At 47.1% G+C, this 8,403-nt stretch overlaps 1 pseudogene; it reads left to right on the top strand.

The window, feature by feature from the left end:
• The first annotated feature begins 1,744 nt into the window (after positions 1–1,744).
• Positions 1,745–3,583, top strand: LOC138452859 (52 kDa repressor of the inhibitor of the protein kinase-like; annotated as a pseudogene).
• The last annotated feature ends 4,820 nt before the right edge of the window (positions 3,584–8,403 follow it).

The raw sequence follows: 8,403 nt of genomic DNA, 5'->3' as shown, positions 1-8,403 counted from the left end.
ATTGATGGGAGACATTCAGAGTGGGACTACTGTAGGGGTTCAGCTGGAAAGGAGGGGGTTGTGGAATGGGTGAGTGAATGGTGGATTGCATACATGTGTATGTTATTGGAGGATATGTAGTTGTGCTCGAAATATTGCTAAGATCCACAAGACTACCTGTATTGATTGGACATGGTATGTTCTGTTCTTGAAATGTAAAGAAGTTTGAAAAAAAATGTTATTTTGTAGGAAACAAAATCTCCTATTCCTTGCTTCAGTATTCTGGGTCGGGGGTCACAACAAGATGGAGGGACCACACGCATCTCTTCTGGGGCCTGCTGGGAGTAGCCACAGCGCTCAGGAAGATATTGTTGGGCGGACACCACCTGAGATGGTACAAAGACTGGGGACCTCACTGCTCAGCCCTCTCGGAGGAGGAGGAGGAGTAGTAGGAGGAGGAGGAGGAGGAGGTGGCATCACCCTCAATTCTCCCAAGCCAGTCCATGAATGGCATGCTGAGTGCTGGTGTGAATGGGTGGGAGGGAGGTAAATGAGAACGTGGTTAGGGCAACTGAAGGAAGGTGACTGGATGGTGAAAGGTGAAGGAGGATCAGATATAACAGAAAGGGGAGAGCAGATGGGAAGGGAACATAGGTAGATTGATTTTGCAACACTATTTTCCTTGCTTCTCTTTTGATATGTACAGTTTATCTGGGAAGACATTTTTTGCTGGATCACGGATCTGGGAAATCTGGATGAACAGCAGCACTTTGTTGAGGGTATTCCTAGACCCACACCCAATGAAATGTGGGCCCCCCCCTTAATCACAACCCTGGCCCACCCATATGAAAATTCCTAGAGCCGGGCCTGCCGAGCATGAAACTGGAGTTCAGCCTGCCGCAATCCCAACTCCCCAACTTGAGGTAGCCCCCATTATAGATGATGTTGTGCAAGCTGATGACGAAAACCCTCTGCAGATTTCACAAGTTTATCAAAATGACCTTTCAGACCCAGCACTATGGCCTACAGTCATGAGTATCACTTTGCGAGACCACCTTGTGCTCACCGGCCCTGCCAAACATGCAAATGTTAATTTTCCAAGAGATGATTTAGGGCGGCATTTTTCAAATGCCCATTACAAAAGAAGAATAGGAAATAATAATCCTGAAGTTTTTCATCGTAAGTGGTTAGTGTACTCAGTTAGCAGAGACTGTGGCCCTCATTACGACCCTGGCGGAGTGGGTTTCCGCCAGCGGTAATCGCGGCGGACCCGTCCGCCGTACTACGAGTTCCCTTAGCGCCATGGAGGTTTTCTCCGCCTGGTTTTACCGGGCGGAGAAAACCATGGCGCTAAGGGACCTCGTTGTTAATTACGCCGCCGTACTTTACGGCGGCGTAATTAACTCCTTCCCCACTCCCATTATACCCTATGGGGCAAGAATGGGAATGGGGAAGGGTAAAATGGGGATTGGGGATTTACCGCTCCGCCAAGGTCGGCATGGGGTGGTAAATCCGCCAACCCCCATGGCGCTATCGGCGGCTTTCCGCCATGCTCCGCGGTGCATTTAGCACCGCGGTTTCCGCCAGGGTCGTAATGAGGGCCTGTGTATTTTGTTTTTGTTGCAAATTGTTTAGCCATTCCAGTGTGAAGGGCAGTCTGAAAGAGGGAGGAAGCAGGGATTGGAAATATATTGCACAGACTCTGTGTCAGCATGAGAATTCTCTCACGCACTTAGTGGCCTATCGAGATTGGGCTGAAGCAGAAATGAGACTGCTCTCAAACAAAACGATAGATGATGAGCATCAACGTATTTTACTCCAACGAGCAAAGCACTGCCGCAATGTGTTGGAGCGCCTTCTCTCTATAGTGCAGTTCCTTGCTGGCAATAATTTGGCCTTCCGTGGATCAAATGACTGCTTATACCAAAAAGGTAATGGCAACTTTTTAGGCCTTGTGCAGTTATTAGCAAAGTTTGATATTGTGATGGGGGGACATTTAGAGAAAGTACTTTCAAAGGAAGTTGCCGACCATTATTGTGGAAAAACCATCCAAAATGAACTAATAAACTTTGGCTGAGAATGTGAAGGAGAATATTGCAAAACGTGCACAGGGAGCAAAGTTCTTTTCTGTCATACTTGATTGCACTCCTGATATCAGCCACCAAGAACAGCTTTCCATAACCATCCGATTTGTGGACACAAATGCAGCCACCATTTGCCTTCAAGAACACTTTCTTGGGTTTGAGGCAGTAGATGACAGTACTGGGGAAGGCCTCACAAATGTTTTGCTCCAAGAACTAAAAGGCTGTGGTCTTGATGTGAATAACTGCAGAGGACAGGGATACGACAATGGCGCCAATATGAAGGGGAAAATTAAAGGAGTACAAAAGCGTGTCCTTGATATAAACTCAAGGGCCTTATTTATGCCATGTGGCTGCCATTCCCTTAATCTGGTGTTAGGGGATGCTGCAAAATGCACAACAAAATCACTTACCCTCTTTGACATGTTACAGAGAATATATGTCCTTTTATCTTCCTCGGTTTGTCGTTGGAGCATTCTGAAAAAAAATGTTAAAGGTTTGACCCTAAAGCCCCTTTGTGAGACACGATGGGAGTGTAAGATTGACAGTGTAAAAGCTGTCAAGTATCAAATAACTGGTGTCCATGATGCTCTTATTGAACTTGCCGAAGAGGGGAAAAGTGATGCATCGCTTCGTCATGAAGCAAGCACTCTCGCTGATCAATTGGAAGACTATGCTTTTTTAGTGTCTTTGGTTGTCTGGCATGATATTTTGTTCAGAGTCAACCTAATAAGCAAAGCCATGCAGTCCATGTCTTTGGACATTTCTACAGCGGTTCTCCTTTTTGAATCCTGTATCCAGTTTCTGGAGAAGTACAGAGACAATGGATTCACTGATGCTCTGATTACAGCTAAAGAGTTGGCCACCGAACTGGAAGTTGAAGATTCTTTTAAAGACAATACGAGGAGACGACGCAAGAAAACGCAATTTTCTTATGAATGTGAAGATGACGCTCCTCAAGATCCGAAGGAGAAGTTTAGAGTTGAATTTTTTAATGTCTTGCTGGACACAGCATTAAACTCCATCCAGGAAAGGTTCAAACAAATGAAGGAGCACAATTTAACATGGGGTTTTCTGTACAATATGAAAGAGTTTTCTAATGGTGCACTCCTTTATGAGAATTGCAGGAGGTTGGAGGTGGCACTAACCTCAGCAGGAGACTCTGACATTGATGCAATTGGCCTAAAAGATGAACTTCTGGGTCTTAAAGATATGTTGCCAGAAAATGTACAAAACCCGTTTGATGTGCTGCAAGTGATTCATAGTCGGAAAATGTGGGATTGCTTTCCAAATGTCTGGGTCGCGTTACGAATTTTATTAACCATACCTGTCTCTGTAGCAAGTGGAGAAAGGAGCTTCTCCAAGCTGAAATTAATTAAAACATATCTCCGCTCATACATGAGCCAAGCGAGGCTTGTCGCGTTGGCAATGCTCTCCATTCAAAATGACATTGCTCAGACAATACATTTTTCTGATGTCATAACGAGTTTGCCAATAGAAAGGCTAGGAAAGTCAACTTTTAAATTAGTTGGCCTGTGATATGGTTGGCCTATGATATGAAGACAAATATTTGAAGTCCGGACTTTGGTAGTTGCTCATTTAGTGTGTTTTCATTTAAATGACAGTTTCCCCCTGCAGCATCAAATCCTTGGCAGAAAAGTATTATTTTTTTTCTTTTTTGGTTTTGTAAATACATTTTATCCTGCCTTCTTACAGAAAGCCTTGTTGTGTGTGTGTGTTTTATTTCGTAGAACATGCAGTACAGAGGCAAATCCAGATTGCAAAGTATCTTTTTGCCATACATTGTTTATGTTGCCTAGGTGTTTCAAGATTGGCGTGTGTATTTTTCTTTTTTGGAGGGGCGCCAAATTTTGTTTCACCCAGGGCGCTGCGGGTGCGAAGGCTGGCCCTGCTGCCGACTTGCATTTCAGGTTTTTTTTTTTTTTTACTTGCGTGCCTGTTCGTGCCAGCCAGGGCCCAAGCGCAGACTCCATGAATCTAAGACACACCCTGGCTGGTGCGCAGGGGCAGGCAGGAGCAGGAATGGTAGCCATTTGAAGCCCATAGCTGCGCCAGCAGCATCAAAAGGAACCTGTTTTTCGGTCCTTCCCATCCTCTCTGTGTTGGAGTCACTCGGCAAGCTTAAAGGTATGTAATAATAAAACCAATTGTCAAGATACTATTCAGTTTGCGGTGTGCCATTAGTTGTATTTTTCATACAAGACATGTTTTCATGTAGCTCTTGTACATATGACAATACCGCAGATGGAGGAGGCATTCCACGAGCAGGGCACCTTTACAAAATTACGCTGTGGGGGCATGGCCAGGCGGTATCCGATGAGGACGTGCCTGCTCTAGGCTCTGTTTCTGGGCCCTGGAAAACCCTTTTAATGTCACTTTTTTGTATAAAATAAATCCCCTTACTTTGTGGCGCAGCTTCCCCGGTGGCTATGGACTTACTTTGAGGACGATCCATGATCTGCAGGCAGCGGATTGAGGATGAGCACTGGGCAGACTGCTGCCATAGGGAAAGCATGGCAGATCCCACATTGGTGTGAGTGGTGTTCCCATTGACCCGTCCTGGCCAGAGGGAGCACCGGTGATCACTTGCGAGTGTAGCAGGTGCAGGCTCCGGCGGAGCGAAAGAGAGTTGTGGCGGCGGGTCAGGGATCGGCATTGCCGCTGCTGAGTGGCGCTCTGGGGCGTCCTGAGACCAGGAGTCTTCGCGGCTTGAGGGCTTGCTGGGAGGCCGGGTCCAGCGAGGGGCAGCAGACGCTCTCCCGCTCAGCTAACAGTGCCTCTGCAGGGTGGAGCCAGTAAGGCGCCTGGGACCAGCGGAACGCCACCCCTCATTCTGGAGCTTCCCGGAAGACAAGTGCAACGGCAGGTCGGTCCTGTGCCACCCATGGGTGAAGGTGGAGCAGGGGCACGTGGCGGCCTGCATAAAGTTCCTGGTGCGTGCGCTGTCCTCATGAAACAAGCTGACTGTGCTCATGGGAACAGAGGTGGATGAGTGGAGGCTGGAGGGAGCACCCATGGAGTGGAATTAACTGAACTTTATACCAGCACCTGCAGCAGCCCATATTGACACAGTGGGGTCCAGGGCAGCCATACATTACACGAGCCTGGTGCAAGTTGAGTTGGGTGGTCTCCTGTATGAGAACACTGTCATCTGCTTAAGTCTATGGGCCTCTATTGCGGTTTCTAATGAAGGAGGCAACTTACATAATGTGGAATCTGAGCTGGTGGGTGAAAGGGACCTATTTTTATTGTTGTCTGTTTTCCTGGCCATTGGAAGACCCTGCGACCAGAGGCACATTCCGCAGGCCCTTGCTGTAGCTTGCAAGTCGAGAGGCCACCTTCAATATTGTGAGCGTTTGTATACGAATTGTTCGTTTTACAACTGCTCGAATGACAATTGACCTTTTCACAATTGACTGAATTGTGAAGGTCAATTGTACCATATATGTGGGCGGAAACCCCCCACAAACCCCCACCCAACGCCAAACCCCCCAAAACCTATATATCTATATATATATATATATATATATATATATATATATATATTCGGTCAATTGTGAAAAGGTCAATTTTGACCCTTTAAATTCGGTCAATTGTTCATTCGAACAATTGTAAACAAACAATTTGGGTAATACCTTGTGAGCCTGGGCCAGTGAATAACATTAGTGCTTTGAGAATATACTTAACATACTTCGCTCTGTGATGCCCAAATCTGGAGGAAACTTGAGGACCTCGGACATCAAATCAATGCTGACCTCGTAAAATGCAAGAGGCAAGCCTATGCAAGCGATAAGAGCAGAGGTCCACTTGCCCTCGCCCATGCTTGCCCTAACAGAGCTGCCATTTTCAAAGGGGGACTTTAGGGACACGCTGAAGGCCTTTAAGCAGGACATCACCCAGGAGATCACTCAAGAGATTAAATCCTCTAAAGGCAGCCTAGCCAAATCAATCTTGGACCTTAACGCCCCCCTCGTGAGCCTAGAATTGTGCGTTAATGACCTGGAAGATACAGTGTGCAAACAAGCCCACGATCACGCAGTACTAACAAACCGAGTGATGGGCATCGAGGAACAACGTGTGGTAATTTGGGCCAAGCAGGCGGATATGGAAAACAGATAGAGAAGAAATAGTATCCGCCTCCGTGGGATCCCACGACATGTCCAAGATAACGAGTTGGCAGACTTTGTCCGTGATTTGTTCAGGTCCTTGCCAGAGCTCACAGACTCTGAAGAGCTGATACTGGACAAGACTGTGTCACCTCATCCGCACAACAACGACACAATTTGCTCCCAGATGTCCTCTCTCAGGTGGATTTTTGCCAGCAAAAAGAGGCCATCATGGCAGTGGCTCGGAAAAGCGAGCCACTAGAATTCCGAGGCACCACTCTCACCTTATTCCAGGACTTCTCGCTGCACACTTTGGGCAGTTGTCAGCAGTTACAGAGCGTTTCGACCTGGTTGCAGTTGAAGACTTGTTATCGCTGGGGTTTCCCCTGCAAGCTGATATTCGACTATCACAATCATCACTATGTTATTGGCTCGGAGAAAGAAGCAACGGAGCTGATGGGAGAGGCGTTGCTGCCCCAGCTACCTGGAGAAGGTGCCGTTGAGGAGTCCCGCTTGGATCCCAGCCCCCTAGATGGGAGGAGAAGACCCAAGGGAAGAAGTGATTCTGTGAAAACATCTTCACAGTTTGATATAGAGCCATGCTCGATTGCTCCAGACTGACGAGTGGGGGCCATTGGCTAATCAAACAATCCTGTTCCTATGTTGTCGGGGCCCTCTGGCCCTTAATAATTCATGGCCAAACATGATTCAAGTCTTGTTCTTCACTCGTTGGGTTGCTGTTGAATTCTATTAGGGTTTTGCCAAAGGCTGAGGAGAAGGGGGTTGACGGTTGCCCTGAGCGGGTACTGCCCAATACTTTTGGTTGAATGGGTTTTGATGAGGAAATGTGGAATGGTTCTTGTTTCTTCTCATTTTATTTTTGTGTTGGTTTTGGGGATTACTGCTTCATTTTTTTCATGCGACTTAGACTTATCTTTGTTCTTGGATCCTGCCCCTCTCTACCCCTTATAATCGTCATAATGTGCCCTCCCTGTGCCATGACCGCACCTGAAGGTGCTCATGATGGCGGTACCTGGTGTATCCTGTGTGACCCTGAATGTACAGGGTCTTAATGTCCCAGTGAAATGCAAGGCGCTGCTTCATAGATTATCCACTCTGGATGTAGCCCTCTTATTTCTTCAGGAGACTCACTTATTAGCAGAGGACGAAGCGAGCCTTAGCAGTACAGTATACCCTACTGCCTATTTTGCATCCAGTGGGTCTAAAAAATGCAGAGTTGCCATCATGGTGCGTAATGGCTTGCCCCTGAAAGTGCTTAAGACATTGCAGGATGAGGAAGGAGATATATAATACTCACAGCACTACAGTATGGCCGCATGGTAACACTAGCTTCAATTTATGGGCTAAATGATGAACAAGATGTATTTCTGGACTCTCTCTCCAAGGTCCTGGCTGAATTTGCTGAAGGGGAAATCATTATGGGGGGAGATTTGAATTGTTTAATTGATGCTACGGTTGACAAAACCCTTACTCTGACTCCCCATGATAAGAGGAACTTTCTCACCATCACTACACTACTATGTAACCCTTCCCTAATTGAAGCTTGGTGTTTCTTTCACCAGGGGGAAAGGGATTACACCTTTTACTCTGCGGTTCACAAGGGCTTCTCCGTGCTGGACATGTTTCTTGTCACTAACACTCTGATCCCGTTGGTTGTGGGCATAGATATACATCCGAAGGCTTTATCTGACCACGCTCCTCTGAAACTCACCCTTGACCTACTCCGCCCGCTCCCTCCTCTAGGCCGCTCTGGCGGCTGAATGACTTCCTCTTGGAGGATCTGGCGATAAGGACCCATACCTCTGAGGCTATAGCACAATATTACAAATAAAACAACACTGGGGACCTTGAATTTAGCACAGTTTGGGATGCATGGAAAGCTGTAATTCGAGGGAGTATTATTGAGCAATCTGCGGCATGGGGGCGAGCTACAAAACGTCTACACTCTCAGCTTGAGGATGAGGTCCGGGAATGGGAGAGGGAACACACGCGGAAAAGTCTCAGCATTCACTCCACGATACGCGGGTGGCTAAGCAGGCCCTGGAAGCACATCTCATGGGAAGGGCGGCACACTCCATCCTGATTATGAAGCAGTGATTCTATACTAAAGGGAACAAGGCTAATAAATGGTTAGCTGCTAAACTACGGAAGTTGGCTGTGTGTAACTACATAGAAGCGATGGAATGGGTAGGCGA

The sequence above is a fragment of the Ambystoma mexicanum genome, chromosome 4p, assembly GCF_040938575.1.
Source record: "Ambystoma mexicanum isolate Mex_15411 chromosome 4p, UKY_AmexF1_1, whole genome shotgun sequence".
Taxonomy (NCBI): Eukaryota; Metazoa; Chordata; class Amphibia; order Caudata; family Ambystomatidae; genus Ambystoma; species Ambystoma mexicanum.
The sequence above is the reverse complement of the archived record's forward strand: the minus strand, read 5'-3'. Positions and strand labels throughout refer to the sequence as shown.